This window comes from Canis aureus, chromosome 30 (assembly GCF_053574225.1).
Source record: "Canis aureus isolate CA01 chromosome 30, VMU_Caureus_v.1.0, whole genome shotgun sequence".
Taxonomy (NCBI): Eukaryota; Metazoa; Chordata; class Mammalia; order Carnivora; family Canidae; genus Canis; species Canis aureus.
This window is the reverse complement of record NC_135640.1, coordinates 21,874,277-21,891,428: the sequence shown is the minus strand read 5'-3', so window position 1 is coordinate 21,891,428 and position 17,152 is coordinate 21,874,277. Positions and strand designations below refer to the sequence as shown.

At 34.8% G+C, this 17,152-nt stretch overlaps 1 protein-coding gene across 3 annotated transcripts in view; it reads right to left on the bottom strand.

Annotated features, from left to right (window-relative positions):
- Window positions 1-17,152, bottom strand: part of NCAM2 (neural cell adhesion molecule 2) — a 515,691-nt gene that overhangs the window by 290,432 nt on the left and 208,107 nt on the right. The window lies entirely within an intron of this gene.

Here is a 17,152-nt window from a genome sequence, read left to right as displayed (position 1 = left end):
TTTCTATTTGCTGCTATAATAAATTATCACAAACTTGTTTGTGTCTTTACACAAGACAAATTTACTGTCTTTAAGTCACAAGCCTGCACAGGTCTTACTGGGCTAAATTTAGGGTATCAGTAAGGCCATGTATCTTTATGAAGAGACTAGGGGAGAATATTTTTATTTTAAGGTCAGCTGATTAAAAATCTTATTTCTGGGGGATCCCTGGGTGGCTCAACGGTTTGGCGCCTGCCTTTGGTCCAGGGCGTGATCCTGGAGTCCTGGGATCGAGTCTCATTCGGGCTCCCTGCATGAAGCCTGCTTCTCCCTCTGCCTGTGTCTCTGCCTCTCTCTCTCTCTCTCTCTCTCTCTCTCTTTCAGGTTCTCATGAATAAATAAATAAAATCTCAAAAAAAAAAACCCTTATTTCCATCTTTATTTCTCCTTTGCCATGTAACAAAACATATTAACAGGTTCCAGGGACAGAGACATCTTTGGGGGAGGGGGCATTTTCTCTTCCAAACACAACCTTCAGTGCAACTATTTACTATATAGTTGACAAACAGTGTCCAATGGAACAGCTGACACTGGCAGCCTCTTAGGAGGAAACGAAAATGTAAAAGGCTGTGTGTCCTCTTAGGGGAGTTTCTCTTGATATCTAGTAGAAGAAAGTCATAGAATAAAAATATACAGAATATTAGCTAATGGGCCTGCCATTTAGAAACTATCTGAAAATTCTCATTTTATTACAACTGCTATTTGCAAATGGGTGTATTTTTGTTAATGAGCCACTCACATAAATCTTGTTACTCTCTCTTTAAAATAATATGTAGACCAATTTAATGAGCATTATAGTGGCAAAAATATCAAAAAGGAAACCTTCATGATGATGATTTTGGGCAAATATAATCTTTGGGCCTCAGGGGCTCAACGATACCTGATATTTATAACAGGATCTTCAAAGCTTTGAGCCTACTCTATGTTATAAAAGCTCATAACATATGTTATCAAAAATAATGTCCCTATAAAGATCTCATCTCATTTTCTCTGCATATTAAGGAGTCTAATGCTTTCAAATTTTGTCCATAATCTGTGGTACTGATATGCTGGTGTATGTCTGAGAAAGGAAATCGAATGGTAACTTGGTTCACAGAAACAACATACAAGATGATTCTCATTGTCATCCACTGTATGTTTTTGTTTTTGTTTTAATTTTCTTTTGTGAAAATTTAGGAGGGCAAATTTACTTCCCAAACTGTATTAGATATTTAGGTAGTATTAGGATAGCCTCCTGCTCTTCTTTTAAAAGTAAATTAAGCAATGTAATGAGTGATGCAGCACAGCTGAACTGGTCTGCCCTGCAGGCTAGGATTAAGCCACATACTTGGTTTATTTCTATATAACTTCTAGCCCCTGAATATCCTTTCAAAGTGAAAATGCCCAACATAAAAGTCTGACTAGCAATGAACTAGAACTCCAAGAGGGCTTTCTGAAAGTGTACTGCATTGCAAATCTTTAAAGTAAGAAATAATTCTAATACTACTATTTCAACGCGTGCTAGCTGGAATCTGGTGATTAAGTTTTCTGTGCACTGGATTTCTCTTGGTTCAGCATACTGGTCATGCTTGGAAGCACAAGTAGGCACCGCCTAAGAGTATATTCTAAATGCACTTGTGCAATGTATCTGGTTCCTATTGCCAAATGGCCACAAACTTAGTGGCTTAAAGGCACCCATTTATTATATCACCCAGTTTTTGTGGTTCAAAAGTACTGACAACATGCAGAACTTGTCCTCTGCACAAGGGCTAAGTCAAGGTGTTGGTAGGGCTGGGCTCCTTAGAACCTGGAGGTTCTAAGGTTTTACAGAATTCAGTTCCATATGGTTGTAGAACTAAGTTTTCCTCCCCCCCCCCCCCGCCCCCCGCCCCCCGCCCGGCTTTCAGCCGGGGATTACAGTCATCTTCTGGAGGCCACCTGCATTCCCTGGCTGTGGTTCCTTTCCTTCATCTTCCATGCCAGCAGATGTCCTTGAGTTCTCCTCATGCTTTGAATTTCGGACCTCTCCTTTGGCTGTGCCTTTTCCTTGCCTCTGTCTTCTCTTATCTAACTGACACTTCTGTTTTCCTCTGCTGATTTAAAGGCTTATGTGATTACACTAGATCCAGGATAATCTCCCTACTTAAGGTCAGTTGATGAGTATTCTTAATTCCATCTGCAAAGTCCCTTCCCAGCAGTACCTAGATTCATGTTTAACTGAATAACTACAGGATGAGAATTTGGGGGATTATTTCTAAAGTTCCTTCTACCACTTGTAGGAGCTACATTTAAGATTATCTTTTCATTTTTACAGTGCCTTACACACCTCCACTTTTGCGATAATATGATTCAATAAATCAAAGAAATAAAAAATGTATATTTAAACACGGATTCAATATCAGTAGCATATACTAGTTGGTATTTAGTATTTCTATGCTCCAAGGCTAGATGGATGGTTACCTTTCACATTGATGTGTCCAGACTTTGTGCTCTAGAGTTTGTACACAGATGTAGACTCCTGTATATAATTTGCCTCAGCAGTGATTCTCCCCAAATGTTGCTCGTATACTGAGCTATCAATGCCCTGGTGGCAGGTGACATTATTATTATTGTCAATGGTGTCCTATATATTCTTGTCTTCTCCTTTAATTCTTGCCCGTCTTTATTCACTAAGCTCCTTCTGACTGATAATTAAATGTCTAGCTCGAGACTAACTGATACTTTCCTGGTGCCTTAGCACAGTGGCCGACACACAGTCAAAACCCACTACAGATTTCTTGACTATCTCTGCTCAAATTGGATCTAGAGGCCTGAGACCCAAAGGTCTGGGAAATGGACGATATGGATGATGCCTGTTTCTGTTATCAAAATAATTATTTTACTAGTCTTCTACTTCAGTTTAGCTTGAATTTTCTCTCTAGGTTTGGGGAGATTTTATTTTTTATTTTTTATTTTTTTTGGTCAAACTAGTTATATTTCTTCCCATGCAAATGGATAGAGGTAGGAAAAAGAGAAGAAAGATTCTGTTATTAGAGAGATTTTCCTCTTATCCTTCATGGAAAGAATCTTCATCAAATATCTGATAACCCAGAAGATATACATATATATCTATATCTATCTATCTATCTATCTATCTATCTATCTATCTATCTATCTATCATTCTATCTATATATAGAGAGAGATCTTCATATCTTTTTGCTCAGGCTCAAAGAATGAAAAGCTCTATTTTATTTATTCAAGCAACATTTAAGAAATAGGCATTTCAATGAGCTGATTACATTAAAAATAATCCTTAAGTGTGTTCTTCGAACAGCTCTTAGCTGTGTTGCTGTTTTAATGTGAGTACATCGCTATGGCTCTGTTCCAGACAGCATTGCCCAAACTGTTTTATCCTGAAAGTTTCTGACACAGCATGTATTACTCTTTGTAGAAAAATGAACACATACATATATGGAAAATCTGAAGCACATAAGTTCACTAGATTCATGGAGCTTCTCTTAGAATATCCTTAACATTTGGAGTTGGTTCTATAGAAGTTCTTTATACTCTATGATCTTTCCATCATCACACGTTTTTATTCTGTAGATTTTGATCTTCACAAATAAACTGATCAGTAAAAAATATCGGTTCTATCCTTTTACATTCAATGTTTATTGTTAAATATATTAAAGACTTCTAAAATCAGCGTATTTCCAGTGACATCATTATTCCTCTTGCCAAGAGATTGTTTTGTGTAACTTCAAACTAAAATTATTTATATCAGAACTTAAGTCCCTCTAAGAAACTAATCCTAATTTCATTATTTCTTTCTTTCTTTTTTTTTTTTTTTTTACAAACTTGTTTGCTTTACTTGCGGCAGTCATGATTTTAGTGATTTCCTTTAATGCAAATACCCAAATATATTTCAAGGTCTAAACTTGATTGCAAATATTTCTCCTTCATTATAATGTCTTGTGCTGAGAGCACAGCCTGTATTGTATCAAGAAATAAAACTCTCTGGGAGTTTCTCAAGAGTTAACAGTAATTATTTGAGTGAGAAGAAAAAAAACTTCAATCTTAAGACATTGTACTTACATTGCCAATTGTCTTGGCATCCATATTAAATATGTGACTTTACTCAAATTAACTTTTCACTAACCGTTGTATAATTTAATAAGTACTTCATAGAAATTAGATATCATAGAAAGAAAATTGGAGCTGGCTATTTAGAAATGCTGACATTACTAAAGAATGCAAAGCATGGGTAATTACCATACTTATTTCAACAATCTGGACTCCACAAGCATATTTCATAAAATGCTTTACTTGGAAAGACTGTAATTCTCAAAAATTGAAAAGTTACACAAAAAATAGGTGGAAAGCACAAAAACACCCACACAGTACCATGAGCTTCACTTCCTACACATCTTTAGTGTAAGTGAAATTCATTCACAGAAGGAAGGAAAATAAAACAAACACTTAGAATTTAGCTTTGGTATATCTTAGCAGGTTGCACTCAAAGTAGAAATTGATTTTCAGATATTGTCCTATCAAATAAATCACCAAGATTTCAGGTGCATATGTATATTTAGTGGCAGCGGTCAATATGTGGTTGCCAAAAACTCAGTTCCATTGATCTGAGCTGATCAAGAGGTTCATTTGTAGAATGTCTGGAATGTCCTTCAAAGAATCACCCCTAATATCGTGTTTTTATTTATGTTAGGCAATTTTTTAAAATAAAATCTATCAAAAAACAGGATGTGTACTCTTCCATTGCATGTGGGGTGCACCTAGTTATTTCATGTTGTCAATCTTTGTGATATTTATATACTTCTGTGAAGTTCTGACATAATGGGTAGCTATGTTTATATGAAACCCGAAGATTTACAAAACATGTTTCAAATGCTAATGAGCCTGTGGAGAACCGAAGACAGAAAAATAAGATTAAAAAAAATAATAATAAGATTTTTCTTCAGTAAAAGGTGTAAAAGGCTGTATAATATGAACATATACTCAAAAGCACTGTTCATAATAGCATCATCCCAATGCTTTTACCTTGAAAGTTCTTGATATAGCATGCCATACTCAGAGTTTGAGAAATATGGCTTCCTAGTATATTTTATGAGGTCATGAACTACGTATCATATTTTAAGTGAGGTAACAATATAAAATGTTATTTATAAACCAGTTGAAATTGGGAAGCATTTACCAAAAATTATTATTTTAAACAATTTCAAATTGTAGCTTAACCTTTAGTCAATAATTGGCAACTCTAAACAGTACTAAAGTTACAAGTTAGATATACTAAATCCATACCAGTCACATGAGAATGCCTATCCTCCTATGTGTCTAGGAGGTTTAGTAGTAATTTTAGGTTTTTAATAAGTTTAAGAGAAAGCAGTCATAAGTTATTACAGATCCACACATAGCTAGAAATTCTTCACTGACTTGTTCACTTATTCTTTCATGGGACAAGTATTTACTTAGTTATGTATATTTTCAAGTTGAGATTTTAACAGAGATTATTGAAGATTCACATGAAGATGTGATACAAAATACAATACAGCAACACAAATACACCACATACACACATTGCCCAATTTTCTCTGATGACAGCCTTCTGCAAAACTATAGTATAACATCACAAATAAGATATTGTCATTGGTAGAGACCACCTATATTATTCAGATTTCCTCGAGTTAGCTTACAGTCATTTGGTATGTGTATTATATGTTTATTAAGCTCTCTACGATTTTATTAACTGTATAATTTTGTAAATCTACCACCATAGTCATAACAATAGGGAATGCTTCCAACACCACAGGATCTGTCCTCTTGCTTTTTGTCCTCATATACACTCTTCTTTTCACCTGTCCCACTAACATCTTTGACCCTATGACTCAATAATGTGTTCTCTATTTCCAAATTTTGCCACTTCAAAAATTTTAGATAAAAAATAATACAGTATACAACTTTTCTGGATTTTTTTTCATTCAGCACAATGACCTGATATTCATCAAACTTGTTACAAATTTAACCATTCCCTATTAAACAGACTACTATTCCATGGAATGTATGTTCTACAGTTTATGTAACAATTCACCTGTTGAAAGATTGCTGAGCTAATTCCAGTTTGGGGTTATTACAAATAAAGCTGAAATGGGCATCTGCATGCAGGTTTTTTTTTTTTTTTTAAGATTTTGTTTGTATTTATTCATGAGAAACACACACAGATTGAGAGAGAGAGAGAGAGAGAGAGAGAGAGAGAGAGGCAGAGACACAGGCAGAGGGAGAAGCAGGCTCCATGCAGGGAGCCCGATGTGGGACTTGATCCCGGGTCTCCAGTATCACGCCCTGGGCTGCAGGCGACGCTAAACCACTGCGCCACCTAAAACACTGTGCCACCGGGGCTGCCCTGCATGCAGGTTTTATGTAAATACATATTTTCATTTTTCTGGAATACAAACTAAAGAATGCAATTGTTGGGTCATATGGTTAACTACATATACAGTTTCATTTTTTTATTTTTAATTTTTCTTATGGACTTTATTTGTTTGAGAGAGAGAAAAAGAATGAATGGGGGAGGCACATAGGGAGAGGGAGAAGCAAACTCCCCTTGGAGCAGAGAGCCTGATGCAGGGCTCCATCCCAGGACCCCGAGATTATGTTCTGAGCCAAGAATAGATGCTTAACTGACTGAGCCACCCAGGTGCCCCACATATGAAGTTTTCTAAGAAACTACCAAACTGAGTTCTAGAGTCACTGTATCATTTTAAATCAGTACCAATAATATGTAATTTTCTCTGCATCTTCAACAGTATAAAGGTATAAAGACTCAGGGCAAAGAGCACTAACAAGGCTCTATCTGTCAGGATTTATAATCTGGCCAGAACAGCATTTTACAGGCTGAACTTGACAGTATATTTCTATTATAGGTCTACGGAGCAAAAGAAGCTCATTTTCAGAGAGAGAGGACAATAAAAGGAACATGAGGAGAGAAGCAGTGACTGTAGGAGAAAGGAAATTAACAGCATCTCAATCTCAGACCTATGTATTTTTTCAGAAAATATGTGCTGCCCTTCCTATAACATGGATTTTACAAGATATTTCATTATATTTTCCTCTCTTTATCTAGATAACTTCTATAGCTCAACACAAAAGAAACAAATAATCCTGTTTAACACACTAGGTGGCAAAGAGTGTAACTATAGGTTTGGTACCTAAATTAAGGCTATTTCCTGAAATACACTGAAAATACCAAGGTGCCAAGGACTCTAGGGTCAGTCAGATTTGAATTAAACTTGAATCCTGGCTCATAACATATGTTACCTATGGCTGTTGTACAGATTAAATAAAGCTTGTTCCTAAATGATTTATCACCATGCCTGGTGAATATGACAGCATATTGTTTCTAATAATAAAAATGCTTTACAAAAAAATCAGATGCACTACTGTTAAGCAAAAAGTTTTCATGGATTTTGGATGAAACTGCCCATCAATTGCTAAGTTTATATTTGGGGAAAGGATGTTGTTGACCTTGGAGCTGAACCTAAAAAAAAAAAAAGGCATAATTTAAAAAATAATATTTAGGCTTATTTAGCAGAGAGTTTAAGACTGTTAAAATTTATTCAGTGATTGCGATGCCTGGGTGGTTGAGCGTCTGCCTTCAGCTCAGGGTGTGATGCCAATCTGGGGATCAAGTCCCACATCGGGTTCCCTGCGAGGAACCTGCTTCTCCCTCTGCCTATGTCTCTGCCTCACTCTCTGTTTCTCATGAATAAATAAATAAAATCTTTTAGGAAAATTTATTCAGTGATTTATGAAAGAAAGATGGGAAAGAAGTATTGGTAGCAATTCCTGATATTAGTAATTCATGTGCACACGCGCATGTGTCTCTGTTTGGGGAGATTAATAAAAAGCCATGTACTTCTCTTATATAGAAAGCCCCCTTACTGCCCAGTTTGGTGGTTCCTCCCCACTTCCCATTCTCCTCACTCACTCTCTCTCTCTCTTCCCTTTACACCTACACATCAGTGACTTATCAAAGGACCTCCTTCAACTACAAAACATATTCTTCCTCAAGGGGAATTCTGGTAAATAAGATGATCTCTACCTTATTGCCTTTCAAAGACATTCTAACACTCCTTGTAGATTATAGTCTTGGGCAACCGTGTAGCTGACTTGTCCTATAATCTCTCTGGTTGCCCAGAGAATGGAATGCTTGCTTCATTTGTTTCCAGTCAACAAAGAAATCTTGCCTGTTGATTAATACAGGTAAATCTGTCCTCACAAATACAAGCTCACCTTTCACAACACTCATGAAATAACTCTGGAAAGAGAGTTATTTAGCTCTCTTATTTTTCTTGAATCTGTAAGAATTTGTATTTCATGAAAGATTCTTACAGTACATCAGTCATGGAGTGGCCCAGTGCTCTTAAGTAACTATTTGAAGAAGTGTTTAAGAAATTACAGTTGACACTTGAACAGCATGGGGGTTAGTGTGCTGATGCCCCTGTGTAGTAGAAAGTCTGTGTATAACTTTTGATGCTCCCCCCCAATTTACCTGCTACTAATAGTGTACTACTGACCAGAGGCTTATAAATAATTAGTAAATTCACACATATTTTGTATGTTATGCATATTAATATTGTATTCTCACAATAAAGTAACCTAGACAAAGAAGCTTATTAAGAAAGTTATAAAAGACAGTCTATATTTACAGTCTGTACTGTAAAAAATCCATGTATAAATGGACCCACACAATTCAAACCTGTGTTCAAGAGTCAACTTCAATTCTTTCAGCTTGTAGACCTTAGGTGATTAAAACTTTAAGTTATGAACATTAAATAACATGATAGCTTAGAATTATCATAACTTGTAAATAGTGTATTTTTGTATGTATTTCAAATCTATTACCAAATTTAAGTGCAATAATTACCAAGATGGTGATGTTCTGCAACTAATAAAATGTCTCAAGGTAAAATGAACTTGATGGGAGATAAGGGAAAACAGTGAACTGCATGGCCAAGTTTTATCTATCATAGTATGTCGACTATTGTGTGGCAGAAGGAACAACTGTTTATTTTCTTTGTTCTCAACCAAACCCATGACAGTGACATAAATTACTGAATTTATAATAAAATATTATCCAGCACTTCCAATCCCAGTCTACTCCTCAGAGACTATGCTCAGGACAAGTTTCTCAGGTTCTTCCACTCTGACCACTTTGCCATAATTCAATGCTGCTTTCGAGGGGGTTGGAGGTGGGTGGACAGCAAAAGTGTGTCAAGTACCACTTTTTTGAGGATAATGGGTTTCTAGTATTTGCCACTGTGTCTTCTTCTCAGTCCTCCTGTGAAGGGATATCACCAGTCCATATGTCTGTGCACAGATCCATTCTCATGACTGGCTGAAAGTTTCTCTAATCTTCCTGCTTCATGTAACCAAGATCTGCTCCCCCAGCACCAGATGTACCACTATGCTTTAAAATGCAACCTAAGCCCATTATCAACACAGAAATGGGAATCAGTTCTTAACTCTTGCTCATTACCATTTCATGTTCTCAAATTTACCTCTTGATAGGATACTGAGAGTAGAAATTTCACAGTGTAAATAAAGCAAGCACATAGCAATGCAACATCAGTATAGATCATAGACTCAGGATTATTTTTATGTTAAGACCAAACATAAACAAGTATCAATGTACGAATCCAGATTTTTAAAAATCCTGTTCAACCGCTGCTTATTAAGTGTGAAACTCTTATAGTCCACTCTCAACATTTACCTCACTAAACATAAACCACAGAAAGAGAAAATATGTTTATAAATTAAAGTAGATCATTTTAGTTGAATATAAAAACACTGCATGAGATGAAATGATGCAATGAGAAAACTTATGCTGGGAATTTTAAGAACTAAACTAAACTAATTTATTTTTCCATGGGTCTCTTTGAACATAAACTAAGTAGCTGTATACAGGTGAGAATGTCCAAGATTTTTTCCTTAAGATCTCTCTTATTATAATCTCCAAATAAGTAGTACCACTTACCAAGCACTCATATTATCTTATAACCAAATTTTGATCTATTGTTAAATACATCCATTAAATAAGGCTTGAAACTTAATATATATTTTGCCACAAATAAGCTAAAATAAAGAAGATTCTAAGTATTTTACTCAAGTCATTCTAATTTAAAAATGGACTAAGAATAAAATCATGATACTTAATAGATATCTGCCTGCCCAGGCTCTTAATATTACAAAATCTTTTAATTGGTATTAATATTACAACTGAGACAGACAATTCCATCCTCCCCTGCTGCTTAGTACAGATTGCATTTTATTAGTGTGAAGACATTTAAATGGTTTGAGCTGATAATTAAAATGTTTCTTTAATATGTTCTATTCTATTCATTGTCAATTGATTCAAGGTCACATACAATTGTCCAATGCTACATTCCACACTTTAAAATTTTTCTATTGCACTTTATACCCTGGAAATATTTATAGCTGTTAGACTTTCAATATACCTTGGAATTCTTTCTAGCAACTAATTGTAATCAACTTCAAAGCGACTTATGTGTCAACAGCATTTCCATTAATTGGTTACTTAAGTTCATAGTCACAAAAAAATAATAATGTATTAAAAAGTTGCTTCATAATTCAGAGGCATAGTCTTATTATTTAACTTGGAAAACTGACAGTCATACTTTTCTTAAACAGATTATATTATAGCTTTCGGTGAGTCTAGAACATTTGTATTTCATTATGATATGCAGTTTACCTTTTTGAGAATTTTGCAGTCAACCAATTTCTATGCACTTCAATTGTGTGATATTTTATCATTTGGGGAGGGTCTTCTTATGCTTATAGGTTTAGTTCTCTGCCATCATATCCATATTCATTCCTACCAGCTGACAAGTTCTTACGCTATACTTGACTTGGGAACAAATACCTGAATAAACCAATATAATTCATAGCTGCAATATATATTACAGGTTGGTTATTTGAAGAGTCATAATAACTTTGTGTCCTGCTTCTAAAAATCAGGTTCTTATTCAGCTCTCTGTGGGCAAACCCCACAGCTCTCTGTGGACAATCTAGTTTGTCCCTTTGTGCTAGAGTCCTAGACTTGATTCCCTGGCTTGGCATGACAGATTCAACAGAATGGCTTTAATTTCCTTCAAGCACCAAAGTTCCATGTCTTCGAGTGCCTAGTCATAGGAAAACGGTGCAAAGACGGAGACAAACATCGGGCATAGATAATACTGTTTCTTCTTGACTGCCAAAACTCACCCTTGCACACATTCCTTCCTATCCTTTTTTTTTTTTTAAGATTTTATTTATTTGAGAGAGAAAGGGGGAGAGAGAGAGAGAGGGAGAGAGAGAGAACATTCAGAATGAGGGGCAGAGGGAGAAGATTCCCCCACTGAACAGGGAGCCTGATAGGGCACTTGATCCCGGGACTCTGGGAGCAGTACTTGATCCGAAGGCAGACACTTAACCGACTGAGCCACCCAGGCACCCCTCTTTCCTACCCTTTAAATTAAACCTCAATTTTGCTGAAGTTTTGCCCAATTAATGGGACAATTTGCATTTTAACATAACAATATTATGATTCTGTGCTATGTGTTATATGTATGCAAAAAATTTGACCACATAATCTACAATATGTCTTGTTTCTGTTTTCCCTATTTTATTTTTTAGATAATTTATAGGGTGGTATCTTTTTTTTTTTTTACAATGTTACACCAAGTTTATTTAAGAAAACAATCTAGATTAAACATATTTTGTCAAACCATCTGATTTAGCAGGTTCTACATTCCATGCAAAATTATTATGGAAAATTACTATATGGTCCTCAATGTAATAAAACTAAGAAAACAAAAATAAAATAATAAATAAAATAAGGTAGCAAAGGTAGTTAAATCAGCAAACAATTACCATGAAAAAATTCTCAAAGAAGGTCTGATTGTTGATTAAGTAGCCAAGGCACACTGAAACGTGGCTTTGGATTTATGCATACAGTGTACTCTCATTGAGCAGTTCTAATACTTGGAATTTGTTGCTTTCTGATTGGGTAGTATTTTTTCTTGGGGCACAAAGGTCCATCTTGGATGATATGGTTCTGTAATACCTAAAAGTTTCATATCTAATTACTCAGCAGAGAAGGCAGATAATAAAATTGTTCATAAGCAGATAAATGTTTCAGGTATTTCTGAAACGAGGATCACTACTCATTTTTAATTTATTTTAGCAGTTATTAAAAATAAAAACTTATTTATTATTATTTTTTAGTATAGTTGACACATAATGTTACATTAGTTTCAGGTGTACAACAAAGTGATTCAACAACTTTGGTTGTTATGCTATGCTCATCACAAGTGGTAGGGCAATTTATTTCCATTACAAACCATTTACTTCAGGGGGCCTTACCCAACAGGGTTCTAATGTTATATAAAACATGATTTAATTTACAAAAAGCCAATATACATACAAGTGACTTATAAATGTCTATTTTATGTTCCCTTGCTTTTGGTATTTGTTGGATTCAGTGGCAATGTATTGAAATCTGAATTCTCTCACTGAGCACAAAAGATCCTTAACAATTATCTATATTTCTGTCACTTCCTCATGTAGTAAGTTTTCTCTTGTTTTGTTGTTTTTTGCCTTTTTATGTATCTTACTGCCCTTAGCCTTTCTCTTGCCCTGTCTTGGCCTACCATTCCTGTATTCATTCTTCAAGATGAGAATTCTCAAAATGGCATCATCTTGGCAAAACCTTCCAGCACTCCCCTGAGCAGAATTAACTGCTTCATCCTTATTGACTGCAGAGTCTGTATTTGGATTATAGTATATCAAATAGTATGATTATAAAGGAAAATGTTTTCTAGGTTTCCTGTTTAGAAATTATAATACAAATATTAAATCTAGAGTTTACAAATTAAATACAAGTAAAACTAAAGCATGATGAAATTTAAAAACCAGTAGTAATTTAACATGCATTAAATCACTGTTCACAGAGCACTCACGGTGCTTATTATCATGGCCCAGGTTCCTTTGAATTTAAAGAAGATCCAATTGTCCCAGAACTTTTTTTCTGTCAAAGCTAAAACCAAGTTTGCTTCATTAAGTGTATCAAACATTATTTAAGCTCTTCTTGGTATAAAAGCCCCTATTTGTTTTTAATATTCAATAATCAGCATAATGTATTTTTTTAATTTTCTAAAGACAATGTTAAAATTCTGAGAGATATCCATTAATACGATTTTGGCTTATGTAGACATTTATAAATACTTTGTACATCCTTTTTTTTTTTTTTTTTTTTTTTTTTTTTAAATTTTTATTTTTTTTTATTTATTTATGATAGTCACAGAGAGAGAGAGAGAGGCAGAGACACAGGCAGAGGGAGAAGCAGGCTCCATGCACTGGGAGCCCGACGTGGGATTCGATCCCGGGTCTCCAGGATCGCGCCCTAGGCCGAAGGCAGGCGCCAAACCGCTGCGCCACCTAGGGATCCCAATACTTTGTACATCCTAAAGAAAGAGACACTGGCTATCTCCTCATCCATATTCAAATTATCCCCTCATAGTTTTAATAAGACATTATTTAGTATCTATAATAATCTGAGTTAACTGCAGATGTTATAGATACCAAACCAAGCAGCATTGGGTTCCTACTGAATGAATCAGTGCTTTTATCCTTTTATTTAATAATCATTACCAAAATAGTTACATTATCTCCAATTTATATGCTAAGAAACTAAGGTATCAATTTAAAATAACCTGGATTCCAAATTGTGACAAAATCAAGAAAATTATTAAGCATGACATTTTATGTTGCAGAAGCATATAACATCTATAACATGAAGTCATAAAACATCAGTATTATAAAAATGGATTCTTTAAAAAAATTATAAGAACTTACTGGAGATAATATTTCTGATGCCATTAATGTTCTGACTTAGTAGGGCTATATGACATTTTACTGTGCTTCAAGTGTCTTTGTCTGCTACTATAGTAGCATTGTGGAGCATAATTAGGTGAATCAACTATAAAGTGGGCTTTCATATTTCCATATATAAATATAATTTAAATACCTGTTGAATATAGTTTGAATTAGTTTAGTAATAAGACAAGTTTCTAAGAACCAATATTCAACTTTATCCTATGAAAATCTACCTATCATGACGTAAAATTGAGCTTATTAATACATATAAATTTACAACTATGATGTGGAATTCAATGCATTGCAAAATAAATATTATTCTATCATTTGTATACTCTTCTATATACTCTTCTAAACACCCTTCATTTATTGAATTTATAGGTGCTAATATCTACTATGTCCAAGAAACATAGCAAGTATTTTAGGGGACATGAAATTGGATAAACTGCTAAGAGTACTCTTAAAGTTTGTTGAGACACCTGGGTGGCCCAGTGGTTGGGTGTCTGTCTTTGGCTCAGGGTATGATCCCTGGTCCTGGGTTTTGGATCGAGTCCCGCATCAGACTCCCTGCAGGGAACTTGTTTCTCCCTCTGCCTGTCTCTGCCTCTCTGTCTTTGTCTCTCACGAATAAAGTATAAAATCTTAAAAAAAAAAAAAAAAAGTTTCTTGAAACTTTAAAGTTTCTTTGAAAATCAGGGATTTGGGGGCAGTCCAGCTGGCTCAGCGGTTTAGCGCCACCTTCAGCCCGGGCCGTGATCCTGGTGACCAGGGATGGAGTCCCACGTCAGGCTGCCTGCGTGGAGCCTGCTTCTCTCTCTGCCTGTGTCTCTGCCTCTCTCTCTCTCTCATGAATAAATAAATAAAATCTTAAAAAAAAAAGAAAATTAGGGATTTTGGAAACTTCTTTTGAGCAGTCAAATGCAGGTTATTCACTGTGCTGATTTTATCTCATTTTTATTCTATTTTAAAGGAAAAAAGTAGGCTTTATAATATCATGATTTATTAAAAAGTTTCTAAACTTAAAACAAGATTTAAACGAAGCATAATCTACATAAAAAGCAGTGGGTTTCAAGGAAGTTTATACACATCATAGTGACGTGAGAAATTTAAAGGAAATTATATGTCTAGACCATATTCCAGCATATTCTGATTCAGGCAGTCTGCAGTAGTAGCCAAGCACTGATAAAAATTTAAATAAAATTTTAAACGTCCACAATTAATAGGTCCAAAGTTCTGATATACTTAGTATTTACAACACTCGGTTGTAAGCTATTGAATGGTTTTATGAGAAATTTATGATTAAAATGTCTGAAGACATACAGAAAAAAGCGAATGTTCAGTTCGAATATTAAAATATATTAAAGTTTCTTCAGCAGGTAAAATATTACAAAATCCACATCATTAATGGTACATTATGTGAACAATAAATGTCTGTCTTCTCATCAGAATTTTTAGTGTATGTGTATGGATTCACTATATTTTATATAGCTATACATATGAACATACATACATGTATATATGTTCATATAAGTACATAATTTTTATTGAAACAACCAGTAAATATCTCACGTCTTTTATTACAAATAGTAATTCATGTACCTGTGAAAGGGAAATTTAGAAATTAAGCAAAGGGTGTAAAGGAAAAATGGAAAGTGCAAGTAACTACTATCAGAGGATCAAGTTCCGTATTAATGTAGAAATTGTAGTCAAGAGAGCTACAGTAGTTCCTTGCTATGCATAACACCCCAAAAAGCAATTAAGGAAAATATTTGCCAGATGGCTGCATGCAATGATATGAATACATTGGCAACAAGCCAATTTTTCTAAAACCTTTCACTATATATGTTAGAGAGCAGAAGTCTGAAAAAGGTTATTTCAAATAGGATGATTTCATTTCAGTCCATGCAAATATTCATGGTACAATATAAGGGGTCCATTTTAACCTTAGTGCCAAGGTTGGAAGACTCTTTTTTTTTTTTTTTTTTTTATTTATTTATGATAGTCACAGAGAGAGAGAGAGAGAGAGGCAGAGACATAGGCAGAGGGAGAAGCAGGCTCCATGCACCGGGAGCCCGACGTGGGATTCGATCCCGGGTCTCCAGGATCGCGCCCTGGGCCAAAGGCAGGCGCCAAACTGCTGCGCCACCCAGGGATCCCTGGAAGACTCTTTAACAGAATATTGGCTGGAATCCAGATCTGATTTCCAGTGTGGCCGTTCTTCCAGTTTTAAAAATTATCTCAGGCTTGAAAATATTATTTAAGAAAAACAAAATAAAAAAACAAAAAACAGGCTTCCAAATAAATTTCTTTGTTCTCATTGATTTATACAGATTATGTACCACAAGGTTATAGAGAATGTGTTTCTTATAAAATATAACAAAGCTATTGGAAATCTCAAAGGAAATCTCAAAAACATGCCCATAAAAATAATTTCAGCAGTAACTATCTTGAGAACCATAAATATTCATTTTATATTTTTATTATGCTGGCATGGTTCTCTATGAATAACTGTCATGCTTATGTCATGATGTCAGAGTCAGAGCTTAAAGCTAAAAATTTTAAGAATTAAGAAAGACAATAGTAAAATAACTTCTAGATGAGAGTTCTGACTCAGTAGGTAAGCATATTTCAAAATTGAAGATGGAGCATTGTAGTAAGCAGAGGTCAAAGTAACCAGCTATATCAGGAAATACTTGCTAAAAGCCAACAGGCACTTAATTGAATGAATAAATGAATGACTTTCAGTGTTAAAAAATATGTCAAACATTCTATAACAATGTCAAAAACTTGTATTGATTAATAAGAAGAAACAGAAAAGTTATCGATTTTAAATTGTCATGATCCAAAGGAAGAACTCTTAAAATAAATGTCAGTAAACTTAACTTACAAATAAGTCTCTATATTTATAAATCAATCAATTCTGAATCCCAGTGATAGAGCAAAAATCAACTTCTCAATATCAATACATTTTCTAAAGGAATTAGGAAAGCCATTAAATTCTATTTGTTCCAAAATTGAGGATTATCTCAAGCAAAGATATCTGCAAAACTCTCTCACTGTTGTGTAGTTCAGGCTTTTTACAACAGAACAGCATCATCTCATGTTTTTTATGCCTTTATGCCCAAACATAGATTGAACATCTACCACGTGTTAGGAAATGCACTAGACTCCTGGGTTTCAGGAATGAATAATACAAAATTTCTATCC